Raw genomic sequence first — 21,643 nt, 5'->3', positions numbered from 1 at the left:
AGATAGAACAGCTGAGCAGATGATCATGGGCTCCTATAGCGTAATCTGGTTATTCTGTCTGTCTGTGTTTTAGAGGAAAGGTTCCAGCTACAATATAATATAGTTGGCAGTTAAATACATATATTTCTTTTATAATGTGCAAGACATAGGACACCTTGACAAAGGACACTTTGGACACTTCGTGAGGAGCTCTGAGGATATTTATTGCACATATATGTATATATATATATATATATATATATATATATATATATATATATATATTTATATATATATATATATATATATATATACATATATATATAGAGAGAGAGAGATGGGGGGCATATTTGGATATTTTAATTCATTTAATTATTTCAATTTTATTATTTCATCTTATTCTACTTTTTTTTATTTTATACTATTTTTGATAGATATTTCCCATAAATTAAATTGAATTAAATCTCCCTATAGAGGGAATTAATTAAGTTCATTATTAAATTTTTTTATTTAATTAATTAATTATATATATATTTTTTTTTAAGATGGTACATGGATTCCCACACTAATGCAACAATAATTGAAGCATATAATTAATAATTAATGCTAGCTTTAGCGTGATGTAAATAGGATTGCTATTTTTTTTTCTTTATAACTATTTGAAGTTATTTAGCTGATACACGCATAGAAGCTGTTGTGAGAAGAAATTTTACGTTACCTACATATTTGTAAAATACATCTTATCAGTGAGAACCAAATGGTGCTCCAAACGGCTTCATTTTCTTTGCGTTTTAACATCGTTCTTCAACTTGACAGCGGATCTTCTTTATTCCCAATCTGGACACTTATAAACTATGTGGTCTCTTGAGCAGAATCCCAAGGAGCTTGCAATGCCATTGCTTTTTCGCCCATTTCCATCATTATTAATACCTTAAGTGCAAAAACAAATAGGATTTGAAGCCCCGTGAACATGAAGGCTCTTGGGGACATTGCTTTGTCCTTTTAAATTAAACACACTTCAGTGGATTTCCTCCAACGTGTAACAGTGCTGAGCCGCATGTCGTATACCTCCCGTCTCATGAATCAATGTTTAGTAATCCAAATCAACCATAGCAGTGTTAGCTCAATGGCTGGAGTTCTGTACTCAGTGACTGGAAGCTTCTGATTTCAAATCTCGGAGATGTTTAGATTATATACTGCTACATTATGTATTTGATGAATATTTCCCAGTAACCACAACTGGCGTTGTTGTTTTTTTTCCTCTCATACCAGAGCAGTTGCTCAATTGTTTTTATTAAATTGTATTTATAATTACATTTAAATTTGAGCGAGTTTGACGAAGGGCCAGATTGTGATGGCTAGACCACTGGATCAGAGCATCTTCAAAACTGCGGGTTTTCCCGGTCTGCAGCGGTCAGTATCTATCAAAAGTGGTCCAAGGAATAAACAGTGGTGAACCAGCGACAGGGTCATGGGTGGCCAAGGCTCGTTGATGCATGTGGGAAGCGAAGGCTGGCCCGTATATTCAACAGATGAGCTACTGCTGCTCAAATTGCTGAAGAAGTTAATGCTGGTTCTGATAGAAAGGTGTCAGAATACACAGTTTATTATTAGTCTTATGTGAAGCTATACAAGTCCAAGGCCTAGTTAATATAGCTGTTCCTATCGAACAATAATATATAACAAGAGCTTTAATGTAAACAGGTTATTCACTACTTCTGACCAATCAGAATCGAGAAATTAACAGCACTGTGGAGTCATAGAGTAATCCAGTAACTGATAAAAAGCTTGGCTTGCCAATTATTCTTCTGCAGATTTCCTTTGGACTTTTAAAAACACTTGCAGATGTACATCCAAGAGCATCTGAGCATCCACCCTTTGTGTATACAGTTTGTCTCTTTATAAACCAATGTACTGTATTAAACAATGAACCTTTATGTATCAGGTCTTTTCTTTTTTTTTTTGGAGTAGAAGCTCTTATACCACCGTGCAGTTGTATTCCCAAATCTGATTGGTTAGAACGTGATAGATACATTACTTCTGTATAACACACATCTCACGGACAGTACTTTTTGGCTGTAACGTGAACAATAGGTCTATATTAATGCACTCATTTTAATCTGTTATTGTAACAGCTCGTACATGGGATTTCTATGGTGGACGCATCACCTAATCTGAGATAGATATAAAAAATCAATTGATTTTCAACAAATGCTTTGTTTAACGATTTTTTTATTGCTGTTAGGAGATATTTATTAAACATTCATGGACGGAATCTCAATCTTTGTAACACATTGTAGTTTTCCAGCAGCGGAAGGAAGTCCTCAGGAGTATATGCTTTCTGATTTTCCAATAAAATGATAAGCTGAGAGAGAGAGAGAGAGAGAGAGAGAGAGAAAATGAATGACTTTTCAGTGCAGCTAATACTTAAGGTTTAACAGGAACTAACTTGTCTCACAGACATTCCGCAACATTAAATCTTAACTATAATCAAACCGAAGAAGCTGCTCGGATGAGTAGTGAAACATTTCGATCGAAGTAGAAACAAGTCCGGTTGACATGATTCAATTTTCCGATAAGCACACCTGGATGACTGAGAATCTTCACACATACTTAAAATGGAAGACATACCATTTAATATATATATATATTAGAATAACACATCTAGATCATGCACTTATACAAAAATAGCCTACTATGGAGCGGTAAAGGTGCTCACACCACCCCATCCTGGATTATTTTCATATAACCGCACATGTTGTTCCATACTTAATCCACCTATCAGGTTTAGACACTACTTTTTTGCCTGGTCAGTTGGGGATACGCTTATAATACTGACAAATATTTACCTGCTTGTAAATGGCATTGGAATTGAATTAGAAGTGCTTGCCAAATGAGTATAAAAGTAGAAAATTGCTGAGTGGAAGATCACTGAATTATTGATCGTGGCTGCCCATTAGCTTACATCAGCTAGGTTACAGGGAGCAAGCATGTTCCAAGTGACAAGTCCAATCAAAGTGAGTCTTGCCATACCGTGTTTGATTTTGTTTTCACCTGTGTTCTTTTGCGTGACATTGGCGCTTCAGGAATCAATCAACTGTTTACATTTTGAGATTATATCCTGTAACTAGGATCTTAGGAACAGGTGAGGAAGGTTGACCTTATTAAAGCATATCCTTATTGATCAGTCGTCACCAGTGCTTTCTTTAATATGGCCAGTTTCATACCCAGCAATATCGATCGCTAAGATAGGAGTCTTGGGAATCGACCTGCATGTTGGAGAGTGAGAGTGAGTGTTTTATCTGTAGAAACAGGGGTTCAGATACTTGAGTTGATTGACGTGTTTGTGTTGTATGGCACTTCTACACTAACCAATTTTACCACTTTTTGGGATGCGCTGATCTACTGCAGTTTCAGAGTGTAGGTAATCGTGTTTATATGTCTTTCAGCCAAAAGAAAAACGTTAATAAGGATATTGGACACTCAATGCAAATGAATTCAGTGCTTTCTTTTTAGATTTTCATCCTGCTCTTAGTCTTCATCACTCCTTTTTTTTTTGTTGTTGTTTTATCCTGCTCTTTGAATTAACCTCACAATGAAAAGTGCTAGGATTTAAAGCCTTATGATATAAAAAGTTCTCCCACATCCACAAGCTTCCCAAATGTCATGTGTGATGTATGTTTGTTTTGACAAAATGCATGGTAGCTACTGCATGTACCCACTATTTCTTCATCATTAGTGCTTAGTAAGTACTATATTTATTTCTATAAAGTATGTGCAATTGCATAATTAGTTTGGTTGATTTAGGTTATCAAGTATATTTCTGCTATAAGAAAAAACCTTGCACTTTGCACAGGAAGTGTAGCTACGCGACCACATTACTTCCTGTGTACAATTAAATACACCCAAGTTTTGCTATAAACACTAAGCAATTTTGTAAAATCTCTATGGAATTTCTAGAGATGATTACAATTGCAGAACACCAGCAAAATAATTCTGTGGCTTTTGAAGAAAATGTATAATTGTATACAAATGACAGATCTTTTCAAACCTGTAATGCATCATACTAAACATAAATCATATCAAACATGATATGTTTACTTGTTTATTTTCTTTCATATAAGATTTAGAGCATCAGATTGTAAGAGTTTAGTGCTGCATACTAAATACACTTACATCCAGATCCACATTTATATAGCATGTGGCATGCTTCAAGGTTTGGTCCTTCAGCCAATATTGTTTTCTATGCATATGGTAGCTTTTATCAATATCATTAATAATTATCATGTTAGTGTCATTGCTGAAATTGTATTGGTTTTGAACTTTTGGTTTCAATTTCTTTTCATTATTTGATCAAATTGATTTTAAGTCAAGTAGTATACCTCCAAAAACATGTTCCTGATCTAACCTTGACTTTAATCAGAAACCAGTGGTTATGAGTCTAACTGCTCCTGACAGTAATTGATGAACTGACTGATTGACAGACAGACAGGCAGACAGTAAAATAAATCGCATGGCTGTATACGTCAAAAAAAATAAAAAATAAGCACCAGAAATAATTACAGTAGCAATATCTGAAAAAAAAAAAAAGATAGACAGACAGACAGACACGCGGACAGACAGTGGAAACTCATTTCAGTGTAAAAAACTGCAATAATAAGCATTATAATCTATAACCGTAGTGATAGATAGATACATTTCTTTCAACAGATACGTATCAACAAAATAGTTCATGCAGCTCTGTGGTTGTGAAATAAGTCACACTTTACCTAAACATGGCAAACTATTCAACCTGTAGTCTTATACAAAACCTTTGAGGTATAGATAGATAGATAGATAGATAGACAGATAGATAGATAGATAGATAGATAGATAGATAGATAGATAGATAGATAGATAGATAGATAGATAGATAGATAGATAGATAGATAGATAGACCTCTTGTCGGTGTAGTAACTATGTAACTATGTAACAGTAACTATGAAGTGGATGGATAGATAGATCTCTTGTCGGTGTGTCTGAGAGAACTTGTCTGACCCTATATTTGGAAAACACACAAAAAGTGAATGATTGATAGACAGGCGGACGGACAGACAGACAGATAGACAGACAGATGGTCAATGTGGCATTAGATAACACTTGTGTGACTATGTGTAGAAATTATTACTGAAATTATCACTGTAACAGTAACTATGAAATAGATAGATAGATAGATAGATAGATAGATAGATAGATAGATAGATAGATAGATAGATAGATAGATAGATAGATAGATAGACGGACAGATGGATGGACAGACAGATGGTCAGTGTGGCATTAGATACTACTTGTATGACTATGCATAGAATTGATTACTTATAGATAGATAGATAGATAGATAGATAGATAGATAGATAGATAGATAGATAGATAGATAGATAGATAGATAGACCTCTTGTCGGTGTGTTTTGGAGAACTTGTATGACTGTATATGTGGAAAACACACAGAAGCCCTAGTGTTTGAATGGGAGGAGTGAAAGCGAGTTCTCCTCCTCCTCGTCGTCCTCCTCCTCCTCCCTCTCTCTCTCTCTCTCTCTCTCTCTCAGAGGTGGGGACTTAAAGAGTACTCGTATATCCAAACCTGGCTGCTTTTACTTCCCATTACACAGCTCGTCTGCGGAGGAGCTGTGGAAAAGCTGAGGAATACTAATTCACATTGGTGCTCGGGTGAGAAGAAGGAGAAGGAGAAGGAGAAGCCTCCGCCGCAGTGCTTTGGAGAGAGAGAGAGAGAGAGAGAGAGAGAGAGAGAGCCGCTCTCCACCTCTGAGACATCTCCGTCATGTGATTGTCCTTTCCTGCCAGTCTTTAGCTTAGCTTCTTTTTTTTAATTATTTTTTTTAACCCCTTCTTTTTGCATTTCTGCTTCGTGTAGAAAGACAAAGTGTACAGCAAAAAAAAGAGAACCTGTGCTTTCTGAAATGGTGGATTTGCTCCGAGAGATTTGAAGGAAGGAAGGAAGGAAAGGGGACAACACGACGTGCAAGGGAGTTTGTTTGTTTGTTTCTTTGCAGAAGAAACAGAAGACATCGGGGTGAAGAATAACCATCACGACAATACTGGGACATTTTATTTTGTGTGTGCGCGTGCGTGCGTGCGTGTGTGTGTGTGTGTGCGCGCGCGTGTGTTTCGCAGCGAAGACACACCGAAGGCATTTGGCACGAGCTTCGGAACGGTTAGTCTTTTTCCTGTTTTGTTTTGTTTTGTTTTTTTTTTTCTTCTTTTCTTCCTATTTATGTCTGAATGATTGCGAGGGAATTTCTAGGCTTTGACACTCTCTCTTGGATCAAGGCTTTAAAGGATCCGCTTGTGGCTGGTGAAAGTGTTCGACTTTGCGGCTTGGGTTTTTAGGAGGCAACACCGAGACAACACGAGATTTGTTTTCGCCTTATGCACGAGCATTATTATAGGCGGTAGCTAATATATGGCAGGGCTTGGATAAAGCGACGCGGCTCCAGAGGAAAGAAAAAGACAAATAATGACTAAAAAAACGATGTTTCTAGCTCAAATATAAGGTCGGGCAACAACACAAGGAGGTAAGCCGGTTATTATGCCTTCTGTTTTTTTTAAGCTGCACGTTATTTCTTTCTCACGCGCGAGCTTGTGGATGATCTGTGTTTGTGTATCATGTGTATATAGAAGGTTAGCTCGCTGCTCCGAAGCTAAGCTAGCCGTATAGCTAGTCTCACTTCATTCCCGGTCTCGCGAACAGGTGTTAGCTTGTTAGCATCACGGATGCCTTATCATTTCCCACCCGGATATTTCAATGTCTTTTTTCTTTTCTTTTTAAAATGTCATATTGTCTATTAAGCTAGTGTTCGCGTTAGGAATGCGAATTAGCCTGCCAGCTAAGGTGGGTATTTATTTATTTATTTATTTATTTAGTAGGGATGAAATTAGCTTGCTAAACGTTCTGGTAGAAATGAACTGAAGCAAGTTACACTAGTTTTAGGTTCATAGTGAGGGACAAATAAGTAAATAAATAAACACTGAATTACAGAATGAATTAAAATGACCGTATATGTTTGGCACGTTAGAAAGACAAGAAGAAGAAGAAGAAATAATAATATAAACACTGTTGGAGTACCAACTTTTAATTTTTGTTCTGGACTAGCTGAGGGAGTTAGCAAAGGTGAGTTTATTCGAGTTAGCAAGCTTAGCATTTTCTAAATGAATTAGAAATGCTAGCTTCCTGAAGCAATTTTATTAACCCCGTGGTTTTCTTTGTTATTTTTTATTATTATTTTGGTGGGGGGCAAATCGTGAAATGACTCCTACTAGTCGACTTTTCGTTGACGTAAGGTTGAATGTTTACAGAGGGTGCAGCAGCGGCGCCCTTTACCGTTTCGGGGCTTTGACATTTCGAGACGTTGCGGTCAGATCAGTGGCCTTGTGAGGGGTTTTGTGGGAGTGTGTGTGGTAGAGAGCTTTTCATTGAAATTGTTTCGAGATGAAGATCAAGCTTAAACACAGCTCTGATGTGTAAATAAAGGGCAAGGTAATATTCCTTTTGGGCGAGTGGCTGTGTGTGTATATATATATATGTTTATAGATATATACGGTATGAGTGACCGCAGTAAGGACAGGCGCGCGGTTGTTCTTCCTCTTTGTTTTTGTAAATATATATATATACATAAATATAAATATATAAATCCGTGCTTATTGAGATGTTTGTCGGCGTTATTTGTCTTGCGATCTCCTGCAGTCTTGTGTGTGTGTGAACGGCGCCGTCCACAGAGCTGCTGCTTAGTTTGTTAGTTAGATAGGATAAACACGTTCTGGATATACAAGCGATCATCTTCATTGATGACACCCAGTGTGACTGAGATCACATTGATGAGTGTTCTAGTTAGGGCATGTTGCTCAATCCTCATGTGTGTAATGTATGTGTGTCTGTATTTCATGTAAGGAAAGCTTTAATCTGGATAAAGTCATACACGTAAATCATTTTATCTAAACAGATTAGTTAGACCCTACGCACTTTATGATCCGTAAATATTAAACACACAGCTTAATTATGCCCCATATTGATGGATGGATTCATTCACCAGTGTGATCAACAGATACGTTTCTATATCGTCACCTTGTGTTTGCATTTCCCAATTCAAGAAGGCTCACATCACATGGCTGAAAGCATACTGCTGGAGAAATATGTATACAAACGTTTTCACAATCATCTGGCAGCGTGATCGTCTTTCAAGTGTATTTGTATTACATGTTGCGGTATTTCGAGTGCAGATACTTGTGTACTTGTGCGTGCACATGAAAGATGGAAGTCTGGAAGTCTTTGTGGCTTTAGAAGGTTTACATGTTATGCATCATAGACTTTTTGCCACATCATCCAGCCCTTGTTTAGTTTATATGTGAAGGAATCACACGTATTTAATGGTTATAGAGAATGTAAAGCACCTACAACCTCACCACTTCCAGATGTTTGTCTCTGTATCAGTAGTTTGGACAGTTATTTATTGCGTGTGTTATACGACTGAAACCGAATTCCTTTCTCAGCTGTCCACGTCTGTCTGTCTGTTTATTTTAGACATCGTAGGACATCATGCACAAATATACATGGCTGATGATCTGCCTGTGATTTTCATTTTTTTGGGACTCTTTATATTACTCTAGAGCTTTAAGGAAAGCTGACCGTAGTGTGGGTTGATTTTCTTGCTTTACGTCTCTGAATATAGATGAGTTTGGCCTAGTATTGTATATACGTGCATCTATATCTACACACACACACAGCCAACAGTGCATACACATGCGCATATATATATATATATATATATATATATATATATATATATATATATATATATATATATATATATATATATATATATATATAATATATATGCATGTGTATGCACTGTTGGTTTGGAGCGATATCTCTGCCTTGGCATGTAGGCTGAGCCATGTTCTGCCAACTCCCTTTTCGGCCTCTGGGGAAGAACTAGAGGAGGTGGGATAAAATTAGAAGACAGGCATACATTTCCGAATAGTCCCCCCCTCCCCGTAGCTCGTGTCTCGCATACTGTATGTGTTTCTGTGTGACATACAGTGCACTGCGAAAGTTTGTGCCTGGATTCTTCGCCACACGGCGCAGCCAGCTGTTGGGGATAGTAAATGAGTCTAATTTTCCTCCAGAGTCCTGAGTATAATTGCGATAGTAGGTATTGCTGCAGTCCCCGAGGCTCCTCGATCACCTTCGGTGTATTGTAGTGAAGCTGATAGCCAGCCATATTGATTGGGTTTGTCCTGAAAACAACTCTCTTGGCTCTGTAATTGCACTCGTTTGTGGTTTTCTTGTCGGTGTTACATACGGCTATGCATAACACTTATGATCATATAAAAAGGCAGGCTTATTATGTGAAATAACAGCGTACTTGTATTTCAATAATAGGTTTGGTGTTTTAGTGCATTTTAATTTTGGGAAAATTTTATAATTAATATTCAGGCAGATTTCTGTGGTAGGTGAACCATATGGGATGCAAAGCCAATATTTGTTCTTGTTTCCTGTTTTCCACATAATTACACAGATCATCATATTTGTAAATAATAATGGTGTGTTAATACTTGATTGCAAATCCAATGGCTATAATGGCTGCCTGAAGGCTGTGACCTGTAGACATTACCAGCTGCTGCACATCATCCCTGGTAATGCTTTGCCTGGCCATTTATTTTCGGCTTGTTTTTTGGGGGCCTTTTTTCCTTTGGCTTTGACTTCAGTATGTGATCTGCAGCTCAGCGTTCAGATCAGTTGATTGGCGTGACTAAGAAATGGCATTAAACATCTTGGGTGTGGGGAAAAAAAACAACATAAAATACCCCACTGTGTTTTAGAGAGGCTGCTTGGATCTGAGAAATTAAGATGTGCCAGAATTCATCCTGCTGCTGCTGTTGACAGTCTCATCATCAATAAAAACAAGAGTTTCATCGATGAGGTGGTGCTTCAGATCAGTCCTTTTAGTTTTTTTTTTCCTCTCCAGACTTTCATCATTGTGTCACTCTGGTTCAGGTGAATCTTTTTCTCATCTGTCTATAAGTGTCAGACCTCTACAGGCTTTTTATGTACTTTGTATCCTGGAGAGCCTTCTTGTTTTCAGCCGGTTTTTCTTGGTGACTGAAAGTATTATTTAGTCATCCATCACGGCGATATTGTGCAGTTTTCCAGCCTGCTCGTGGTTGGTCAGCTATCAGGTGCGTTCTCGTTTCATAACGCCGATGATGAACACACCTCAGGTTTTAATTTTGTCTCTTACAAAGGGGGGAAAAAAGAAGGCGCTTGTGTTCAGAAGAGCAAAAAAACAGCAAAAGGTGTGCCTAGTGTATTGGTTATGCCTACCTCTGAAATCAGATGTTCGTCTTTCTTTAGTAGTGGTTATATGGCATCTGAAACGTCCTTGTATTTCAAATGCCTTACATGTACAACAGCAGTACCAAGTCTTTACCCCATGCAGTGTGCTTTTGTGTTTGATTTATTGCCAGTCGTAGAGTATGACGTCATAGTGATGTAGAAAACTCCTGACCAATCAGATTGAAGAACTCAACAGGGTTCTGTTATGAACAAGGTTTTAATTACTCGGAGTATCTGGAATGTACAGTGTTTGATATCGCAGTAATCTATTATTATTTTAAATATGTGTAATACTGCATACAAGACAAGAGTGCAAATTGTGACCTCTTTTTCCTGTAGAGCGCTAAAGTTAGCCGTGCAACTTTGCCCCACTTGGGTTTAAAAATAGAAATGCGGGGTGCTGGGGTGGGATGGGGAGGGCGGTAGCCACAACCAACCATTCCGTACATCTGACACGCACGCGTGCTACCATTTGACAGATCTGGAGTGCATCTCTGATTATCCTGTCTCTTCTCCACGTACACCTAGAGGCACCTAGTCCTGTGAATCCAGCAGCCAGGAAGTTAAGACAGAGTCGTGTTTCATAACGTGACCTGCAAGGCAGAGTCATGATTGGATTGGAAACCTAATCAAGAGACGGCGTGGCTGGGCGAACCCGCGCTCGCAGCATAAGAAGCTCTTTCTTCGAGCACACACAGCTCCTGTTTGTTTTCCCGCGAGCCGCTCCATCCTTTCTGAGGCTCCGTGCACTGCAGCACAGCAGTGTGCAGCGGCTCACGGTTCAATCTGCAGACTAACCTAGATTTCCGTAGAGGCGCTCGTAAATAACCGAAGGGTTCAGTTTCAGAGCGAGGAGGCGTCTCATCCTGTATACAGTTTCATCATGTAACACTGCACCATCTGCAGATTTTCAGCGAGAATCATTTGACCACGGGAGAACGTAGAGCAAAGTACACTAAATACACTACCGCTTCAGGCTGCTGCCTTGTTGAAGGACGTAAAGGAGTTCAAGCAACCAAATCTAAAGTGAGCAAAACTCAATTAAGGAAAGACATGCTGCTGTTTAATAATGACCAATTTGTTACTTATTAAACAGTCAGTACTACCTCCCTGAATTGTTTTGATGCGTAAACAATTTTAAATGCTGGTCTCTAATGATAAATTATGCTTGTCAGTTCCTAAATTGTGAGAATACTTTAGCAATTTGTACCCTAATTGCAAAGGCTGCAGTCCCAGAAACAGCAGGAAAAAAAACCCAACACTCTTTAACGTCCATCCCCGATGAGGAAAGAACACATTGAAGCATAATTCTTTCAGCAAACAGTCCCGAATACAAGACTTTAATCTACGAACAAACTCGTGTTGACCCAGTTTCAAGTAAGACTTCTCACGATTGTTTTCTCAGTATGTATAAGAACTTTTAGAAAGTCACCAAGGGAAAACCAGACGCAGAAAATCACAAACACATCATACAGTCTGGTGAGTCGTCTTACTGATCACGTCTAAGCCGAAACAGAAGAAACTTCCACGACACAAAGGATGATGGCGTTGATGTTGGAAAAAAAAACGGTCTCTACCAGAAATGGGTCAAAGCCTGCAACAGCAATTACCGTCTTGTTCTTCCTGTTCATATAACCAGCTTTCCATTATTTTGGCTTAAGCTTTAAATTTTGCAGATAGTTCTGCTCTGTCAGAGAAAGCCTTCTAGACCAAGTCTTGAAATTATTCACACTCAGGGAGATGTTAGTCTTAACTAAAAGCTAATTTTACACCAGGGATGTTTTTCTTCCTACAGCACTTTTTTCTCTTCATTCTGTCTCAAATCCTACAAAATTCTAGGACCTTTTCACTCATCTGCTGCACTTTTTTTTTTTTTTTTGTTTGAGATTCCCCCCAGGCTTGACATCATATGGTCGGCGTAATTGGCGAACCAACATCACAAACGTCTAGCAGCACTCCTGGTAAACGCGTCTTAAGACATCAGAATCCACTTCGCTTTCGTCAAAACCTTGGCTTTGACGTTTTAAAAGAAAAACGGCTGCAAGTAGGCGTACAACCTTGCCGCTTTGCCTTTTTAAACAGCCGGAATGGTGGACCTGGCACAGGAAAGATTGCCATTGTGTCATTTTTTTTTTTATTTCTTTTCCCTTTCAGTTTAATGGAATTTTAAAAAATTCCTGAGCTGCTTTAGAAACACTTTCGAATTCATTGACATGGAGTGCATTTGGCCCTTGGGGATTTGATTGCTTTGGGTGGAAACTGAATAATAAAAAACCTCCAGATGATTCTCGTGTACACTTTTAAATATTATGAGTATCAACCAACCTCGATGTGGCATTTGATCTATTTACGTGTCCAAGGCTGAGTGATCAGATCAATAATTAGTTAAACTGCTGCAATTTTACACCACCGCTGTGGACCATGCCAATTAATGTTTCCCACACCCAGTTTGTGTTCAGCAGGTTCATGAATAGAGCAGAAGGAAGTGAATCTCTCTCTCTCTCTCTGGGCCCCTCCTTCCTTTCCTCATCTTTTCTTTAGCTCCCTAGCCCGGTGAATTTGAGGAGCTCTTTGACCCCTCTGCAAATTACCCAGCTTTTCCTGAAGTGAGAGGGTGTTTGCCGTGATCTAGCTGGAGTAAGTAAGTAAGTAAGAGGGTAATTGTCGAGTCGCCTGCACCGAGCTCGGTGAACCGGTAAACCCCGGAGCTGGCGCACTCACAGTTCTCTAAACCGAGAGTCCCGAAAGAAAAAGGACCACCTGCAATTTCTTAACAGATTAGGCTAGTGAACAGCAGGGAAAGTGAACGTGCTCATTCAGGGAGGGGTGTGTGGGGGGGGGGTGTCATTCAGATTCGGAGCTGCTTGTTCATCCCCACCTGTTCTCGAACAAAAGACTCAGTCATATGAATGGCGCCTGCTTTCACACCAGACTCTTTCGAAATCATTTACCTTAGAGCAAAGGGATTTGCCAAGTGCTTAGGTTAATTGATAACACATTAACCCTAAGATTAGGGAGCGCATGCAAATACCAAAGCTTACAAAGCACAGTTTGGGTATCAAATGAAGGATGTTTATTCCAAACATAACGCCACTATCGTTTTTTTTTTTTTTTAACCACCGACCACGTGAAAGAAAAGAAACGCATGGCAGGGTCTTATCTTCACAGATAAATATACGAGGTTAGGCTGTTTGTTCCTCTGCCGACTGCTTGTCCTGATTGCTCTCTGATATCCTTTTGAGTGCCGTGTCCTTGACGCGTATCTGTTTGGAAAATAGACTCATTTAAAACCTAAACGTCTTACCTGGAAAGAGATTAATGAATGCCACAATCCCGCTTTTGAAGTGGCGTGGTGAAATGCAAATCTATCGGAGATATGACTTTGATATCAGCCGGCCGAGGCTCTCGGTGCGACGCTTTATTACCAATTAAACACAGGCATCCTGATTGAGACCCTCGAGGTTAAAATTCAGAGCACCAGGTGAATTCCCAGCGAATTCCAACGCTGCCTGGAATGCAGCCGCTCTGAGATTTAAGAAATGATTCTGCCTCCTAATAGAAGCCTTTTAAAACCCAAAGCTTCTTATAACACCGCACAGCAGGCGCCGCATTTACCCTGACCCCCTGAAGAAAACGTAGACTAATCATTCTGTAGATGAATTGTTCTCCTCTTTCTCTTAATTGTTGTATGTTGCTGTACAAGTCCGTTTTTCCTGCTTGTGTTTCATTTCTTGCAGTCTGTATTAGGACGTTTCTCGAAACGTTTTCCAACATGGTTGTTTTTCACTAAAGCGTGTAAACTGAAGTTAAAAGTCAAACAGCCAAATAACTCTCATTCTTTCCACGCCGATACAGCCAGCTGTTGTCTAGGGGACTGGAAAACCCTGGCTGCGTATTAGCCTGGAAGAGGTGATCATTAGATAAGGCTCATCTACCATGGCAACCCTCAAAATGTTAAACAACACCGATGTCCAGAACTTTCCGGACGGAGAGCACGCAGGCGTCCGGCAGTCCGCCAGTACAAAGAATCCAAGCTAGAGACAAAGAGATTATATGTTTGACGGAAGTAAACCACGAAATCTTCCACCTGGTTCTCGACTATGGCAGCGCTGACCCAGTAAACATGGCCAGAGATGTGGATACCACCAAGCAGATCCGTGTTACTTCTCGCACTTAAACACTAGCGGCTGCTTTTCACACCGAGCGGCGGCTTTGCCTCTGAACGGACGACTTTGTTCCTGCTTTGTGGAGATGTTTTGCTCACGCTCGTTCACCAGCGGCTCACACTGACCTGACCTTGTACATGTTTCTTTTTGTAAGAGCTGCTGTTCAGGCATTTTCCAAACAAATGCTGATACCGATCCTAAAGTGTTGACAGTAGAATATATACAGAATTTTAAGCTTATGTTACCATAGAGTACATTTAAACACCTCGTTATGAGCGACCTTTGCTTTCTTCACTTGAAGGAGGTGACATGTTCTTGCTAAGAGTCATTGGAGGAAAGTTCAGGGTAGATCGTCTTGAATGAAGTGCCAGTGAACAAGCCGTTGCTATAGAAACACCAACATTAACATATCACTTTGGATCCGAGAGTTGCTGTGGTTTGAAACTTGCTGTATTTTTCCACGGCCTTGTTTGTAGATGACGCATGCCGGCAACCATGACGCGGTCTCCTAACTAGCATGTACTTATGTGTGCTGATGTGGATACACATCCCTGTGCAAGCTACAATTTGTCAGGTGTTTGCTACGCTGGGAATATGTATTTTGCCGTAGCTTTTAAGTCTGCTGCGGAGACTCGGAGACCTGTATTTATAGTGTATTACTATACATTTGGAGCAGTGGCATCACCCGCTTGTTTTCCACAAAGGAAGCCATGATTTTCTCAGATGGCTTCATAGTAATACTTTGGCGCTATGATGAAATAGTTTCTGTCTGCTGATATTTACCCCAAATTTTTATTTCATCTCAAGGACAAGTTTAGATGGATAATAATGGATACCCCTCCTCCTTATTTTAACCTGAACGGCGTCTGGTAAACAAAATTGCGGGCTTGCCTCCCCTTCCTCCTCCTCATCCTCCTCCTCCTCAGATCTTTGATATGTTTTTTCCCCAGAAGCAGGAACCTTAAACCTCTACCTACCAGTTTTATTTCAGAAGCACAAAACGCTGTCTCCAGTAGCAACAATTTTATATTTTATGAGAGTATATAAACACAAATCTATTGTACTTAGTCTCAAAACACTGTAGTAGTTTCTCTTTCTCCACACGCTGGTCCTTGTATCTGCAGGTCGTGTTTTACTCCGCTTCACGGTTAACAACAGGTTTTCTCTGTCGAAACAGGTGGCGTTATTATTCAAACATCTTAAACGGCATGCTCGGAGTTTACTCTAGCATCGGCTTTGTTGACATCCACTGTGCGTGTTTGAACTATTTATTGGCCCAAGTCTTTAATCCAAGATGGGCTCCACAGATGTGTTTCTTTTTAGCAGGTTACGTGCGCAAGTTGTGTGCCTCCGTGGAGCCATCTGCTTCTCCCTGAGGAGTTTGCAGAGTGTGTGTGTGTGTGTGTGTGTGTGTGTGTGTGTGTGTGTGTGTGTGTGTGTGTGTGTGTGTGTGTGTGGGGTGGGAGGGGTAGCGTCATGCTGCTCTCGGCACATGGAATCCACCTTCAGAAGCGCAGCAGCATTCTCACACCCCGAGCATGGCGGCTTTGATACGTGCGTGTCAAACACACAGAGGGTGGAAATAGATTTGCTTCCTTCCACAGCACAGCACCGTGGTTTGTTCTGAGCAAACATCGATCATCTTTTGAAGTGCCGTCTTTCAGCCCACAGTCGTTCAGCACTGTAGCGTCTTGTCCTCCTAACGCCCTCCCAAATACACATACACACATACAGATAGAGAGAGAAAAGACACTAAGGATGAAATAGTATGGCAGTGTATTCATTTTTTTTTTTTCTTCAAGTCCAATTCCCAAGAGGACTCTGTGCCTGGTTGTTGAACACGCTCTGAATGCTGTTGTCATCCCCTTGGCTAAGGAAACGTGACGAGCCACTTTCTTTTACCTTTTCCCCCACCCCCATCATCTGTACCCAAGAGCAAGTCCTCTCTCTCTCTCTCTCTCTCTCGGTGTCTTTTCTCAGGCATCCTGAGCGGTGTCATCCCAGATCAGTGAAAGTGAGGAAGCGGCAGCGGTTAGCCAATCCTGCTTGAACAAGCTAGCATCACCTCGGTGTGAGCCGAACTGCTCATTCACAGGATCAGGGATTCGCTCTCTCTGCAGCCACTTGGTGCAGATCCAACAGGCGTGCGAGCGAGCGAGACGGAGTCCATCTTGCGATTAAAGCAAAGAAGCCAGCACGTAGCCTGAGTTACATGGCTCCTGATTTGAAAGTGTGATTGAGGACATGCTTGTCCTCGATTATAAGAACCAGTGATTATCTGTCCTTTTATATATATATATATATATTGTGTAGATAAGGTCTCCTCTGGCGTCTAGACTTTTTTGCCTCGACCTTACTGAGACTATTTTTGTCCCATTACGTGGAACAGAAAACGCTGCGGTTTTAGGGGGGGTGTAAGCAAGGGGCTGGTTATTTATAAACTAAACAGTGATGAAGAAGCATCACCACTTTGGCAACACCACCCTGGGGACTTGGTGATGTCTTAGATAGATGTCTGTATCTACCCAAGACCATGTGCCTCCACCTATTTTTGAAGATGGACCATTTCCAGAAATACCCCCAGCCCTGCTTAATAACCTGCTTCTAAACCACCACTCTTAGTTTGGAGGTTAACAGGTTGTTCTCACCGAGCCATTTTTACAACCACATCGACCTTGAAAAGCTCCAAGAGGCACACCAGGCCAACTCGGAGGTTGTTGCATTATCCGGACTTCAGGGTGGGTCCAGAGCTGTGATTTTTGTAAGCAGTTTTGGTGTTTCAGCTGTCACTCCCGCCACCTGGTGGTCTTCATACAGCATCTGAGATCCCTGATAAAACAAGCCAAATGAGCAGCTTTAGTGTTTATGGCATGCCCAGTGTGCTCGTCAGCACGCACTTGAAACGCTTCTAAAAAAGAGGCGTGCAGACAGAGCGGCCATTACCACTTTGATTACAGGCTATTTCTGGATAAACGCGCGTTGAATGCAGCTCAGACATAATTTGAAAGGTCACAGTGCGCATCTTGTTCATCGTTTGGCGGAGATGTGCTCGGAGGCAAACATAATTTATTTTGACAAGTTGTCGAGAAGAGGAACTTAAAGAGAGCAGTCAGTGTATTTTCGTCTCCTGACCATCTCATTCCCTTGGAAGGTCAATAAAGCCCAATTTTCAGAAACTATTAGGAATATTATTTGATCTCCATATTCCCCAGGGCAACAGTTTAGTTATTTCAGGAAGCATTCGGATGATTGGCAAAGCTGTTTAGCGATCACATTTCCGAAGCCCGAGCTATTGCCTGGAAGTAGCCGTTCCTGTTTGCAGGTTTGAATCTCATTTTCAAGCTCTTCTCGTCGCTCGAGAACATTTTTCCAAAGACCTAATCTAGGCCAGATGTTAGTCTTGGTAGCGGCTCATCTCTAATAAGTTCCCCAGAGAGACGCGTCAGGATTGAAACGTAAAGGATTCTCATTTTGCTCAAATGTAATTATATGAGATACCCCCAGATTTCTGAAGGGTTTATAATAATAATAATTTTTGACTTCATCTCCGGGTTTTAATTCCCATGCCACCCCACACCACAGCGTTGCGGTGATGTAATTCCGGAGATCTAAGGAGCCTTGACAGAGGAATATGGTAAACCCCATATAAGCTGTAACTCTCCTCGAACAGAGCTAACTCATCAAAGCGTACATGTTTTCTGCAGCGCTTAAACATTTCCTATTTCCCATGCTTCATTTAGCTTTACCTTGAATTATAAATGCATGTGTGGGCCCTGATAGGCTTCTCTAACCTTTTGACAGGATCATTCCCAAATGCAGGATATGAGCAGTAAACCTAGTTAATTCCTGATTACATGTTATTTAGTTTCTGACTATCTCTGTGTCGATTAATGCAGTGAAGGATTTTGGGGAAAGTGCAACACAATCTGTTTGAAGGTTAGATTTATTATTATTATTATTATTTTTTTTTACTTTAATATTATAGTTTCTTCAGCCCACAGGTGGCCTGTGTAACACAAGCTCGTAGGAGTCTTTGTAATGAACCATGGGAGAGTAAAAGCTTCCCATTGTCGCAAGAGTCAAGATGGCCGCCGCGCCCCTTACTCAAGTATCACCATTACTGCCAGGTCACTTGGTTCATGTTTGCTCTGCAGGCATGTGGGGACCTGCGTGTTTGCAAAGGGCACTTTCAATTTAAAAACAGACCGCTTGTGACTTTTTCTCCCACCCTACACCTCTGACTGTCTCTCTGTAGAGTCCTTTCATATTTGTTTCTTTCTTTTCAGTTATTTCATCTGTAGGTGTTGGGAATTCACGCACAGTTCAGTTTCCTGCTATATCTCACAAATTCCAAGATGCAGTCGTATTCAGGATTTGCTTGAACATGACATGTAATCCCATACGTGCCGGCATGCCCTGCACTGAAATCATACTTGAAGCACGAAGCGTTTGAGAATTTCGTGCTGGCTGTAATCTAACTTCAGTGCTTGTAGCCACCATGTTTTTTTTTTTTGTTTGTTTGTTTTTTCCCCCTCACATCATCTCATCATTAATAGAAGATGTGTGTACAAGCATAATATCTGACCAAGGTTCAGAAGGAAACAGGGAGTTCCAGAGAAGTGAACATTGAACCTGCAAAACACACACACACACACACACACACACAGATAAGGATCCACTTTGCAATTGTATATAATTTTTCGCTTGTTGATGGCAGAGTATGTACTTTGAATACTTGGAATTGTGCAACATTCCAAGCATTTTTTGAGGAGGAGTGCATTCATTTCAGTTTCTGCACTGGATTCAAATGCCGAGCTTTTCAGTAAAAATTTCAGTCAATACAAATACTTTTTTTTCCATTAATTTTTAAAATTGCAATACCTGGCAAGCTTCAGCTCAGTAAACGAGCTGCTGAACATGTTTGCCAAATTAGGAGGGTTGTGATGACCTCTGACCCTATTGAGGGTGTGGACCACACACACAGTTGCTTCGAGAAGGTCAGTTAGGAATAGTGACAGTTTTCCTCCATTTTCTTTCTTTCTGTCTGTCTGTCCGTCTTTCTGTCTGTCCTTCTTTCCTTCTGTCTGTCTGTCTGTCTGTCTGTCCTTCTTTCCTTCTGTTTGTCTTCCTTCTTTCTGTCTCTATTTCTCTATTCATCTCCCTCTCTTCATCTCTCTCTCTCTCTCTCTCATATAACTGTATTATCAATATTAGTTGCTTGATTCCTAACAGCTCCAGTGGTGAATATGTGCATAGTTCCTTGCATCAGGTTGTTTTTTTTTTTTTCTTTCATCCAGGGTGTGTCTCCGGGACACCACAGCCCTGACCAGGTTAAAACGGTTATTAAAGATGAACCAATGAATAAGTTGGATGCCATTTCAAGTTTCGTTAAAGTACTAGTGATTTTTGCCATCTTGCAAAATGAATGTACATGTAAGCTGCTTTCTATTGTACAAGCAGCAGCTAAAATGTGTCTTATGATCGAAATAATATGGTCCTGCAATAGAATCTTTTTTTTTTTTCTTCTTTCTATCTGAAAAGGAGGAAAATGTTGCTGACAGCTTGGCACTCGCTTAAGTCGGCTTTGTAACTTGTCGACTGATGAGTTTTGATATCACTCGATCGCTCTTGAATGCCTCTCTCGAAAGAACCAGGCTGCATTTGTCTCCAAACTGCACCATTTCGAAACAGAGAAAAACCTCATTAATCTGCCCCCTCCCTCCATCTGGATTCTGCTAGAGCATTAACAGTTGGCTATCGTGCGAGACATTACGGGTTCAGAACCACACAGTGGCTACTGGCGCTCTGCCCTCGAGTAAAGGATGTAGTGTACCTCCAACCTGAAGCGGCTAATGCCATTCAGTTTCGGACTGTACTCTAGCCTAAAACATACTTCATATTCATCTGACTTTACAGACACGCATGTCTTCCACAACCTAAATGTCAAATATTCATCAGTTCCCTCCAAATAACTGCGATTTGTATCTTCAGCTGACATTTCTTCCAATCTATTCGACTGTTTTGTTGTTCTAGCAAGCAGCGACTTTTTTTTTTTTTTTTTTTTTTTTTCCCCCCCATTTATTTTCTTTTCAAACAAATGTCGCACGGATGCAGAACTGAGAAAATGAGATTGTTGTTTCAGGTCAATGAAGTGTTGTTAAGTGTAAAGTGGGACCATAACTGCGATCGTTTTCACTTCTTTAGCATTTTAAGGCATTGCCTTTTTTTTTGTGAGTCATTGTTCATCATTTGGGAACATGTTTGTTTGTTTATCGTTAGAAGTAAACTGCTAAATTATAGTTTTTTTGTTCAGATGACATAACTGAGCTGTATTCAGGACTATTGTATTATTCGTCTTAAAGGTTCAATCTTCTGTGTATTTTATTTAGCACTTACATAAACAAGCGGTCAAAGTGGTTCTGTCTCATTGCAGTAACAAATTCAGCATTGTTCCTCTCTAATTACCAGTGCTAGGGCTTCTGGGTGCTTGAGCAAATGTAGAAATAATGACAAAACAAAAGGTGGAGGATTTTTTTAAAATTTTTTTTAAACTACCACGAGGATAAAGTTCGTACAGATTTGTTCAACAAGGCATTCGTTGTTTTGTCCTCGTTTTCCAGAAATGAAGGCTGTGAGCTTCACTGGTTCAGTGACTCTGTCTGAGTGGAATGCGTTTGCAGACAGAGTGACTCACTGCCTTTATAATCCTATCCAATACCACGAGCCCCCGTGAGCATTGTGCACAAAGGGTGTTGCCACGGTGCCAGGGGGAAAGCACTCTGCTGGCTACCAGAGCTTCTGTTTCTAGCACTCTTTATAGACCTCACTGCATTTAAAAAACCTTTTGACCACCAGAGGCCTGCCTTCTGTGGTAATGTGAACTTATTTAGGCCTTAATCTTAATGTTGCACTTGAGGCAAAGATGGTTAGAGAATAGGATAGGAAGGTATCAGGTTTAGTTTCTCTGCTGAAATGTACTCAGCCTCGTCAAGTCTGCTCTGCTGACTCTTGTTCTAAAGAGGAATTTAGTGATGGGTTATCATTTTTTTTAGGCCCTCGCGTTGTGAGTGCTGAAAGGAGGTCTTTATCCGTAACCGGAGATGGGTCT

The 21,643-nt window shown here is 40.4% G+C and overlaps 1 protein-coding gene across 4 annotated transcripts in view; it reads left to right on the top strand.

The window, feature by feature from the left end:
- The first annotated feature begins 5,580 nt into the window (after positions 1-5,580).
- Positions 5,581-21,643, top strand: part of dag1 (dystroglycan 1) — a 29,837-nt gene continuing 13,774 nt past the window's right edge. Inside the window, exon 1 of one of the 4 annotated variants that reach the window (XM_058373795.1) lies at positions 5,581-6,190. The gene's annotated coding sequence lies outside the window, so the exon portion shown is untranslated. Of the gene's footprint in view, positions 6,191-6,229; positions 6,552-16,891; positions 17,274-17,837; positions 17,858-21,643 lie in introns of those variants that run through there. The other 3 variants (XM_058373796.1, XM_058373798.1, XM_058373799.1) reach the window with 3 other exon arrangements.

Source organism: Hemibagrus wyckioides, linkage group LG21 (genome assembly GCF_019097595.1).
Source record: "Hemibagrus wyckioides isolate EC202008001 linkage group LG21, SWU_Hwy_1.0, whole genome shotgun sequence".
Lineage (NCBI taxonomy): Eukaryota > Metazoa > Chordata > Actinopteri > Siluriformes > Bagridae > Hemibagrus > Hemibagrus wyckioides.
Note: the sequence above shows the minus strand (reverse complement) of the source record. Positions and strands in the feature narration are given on the sequence as shown.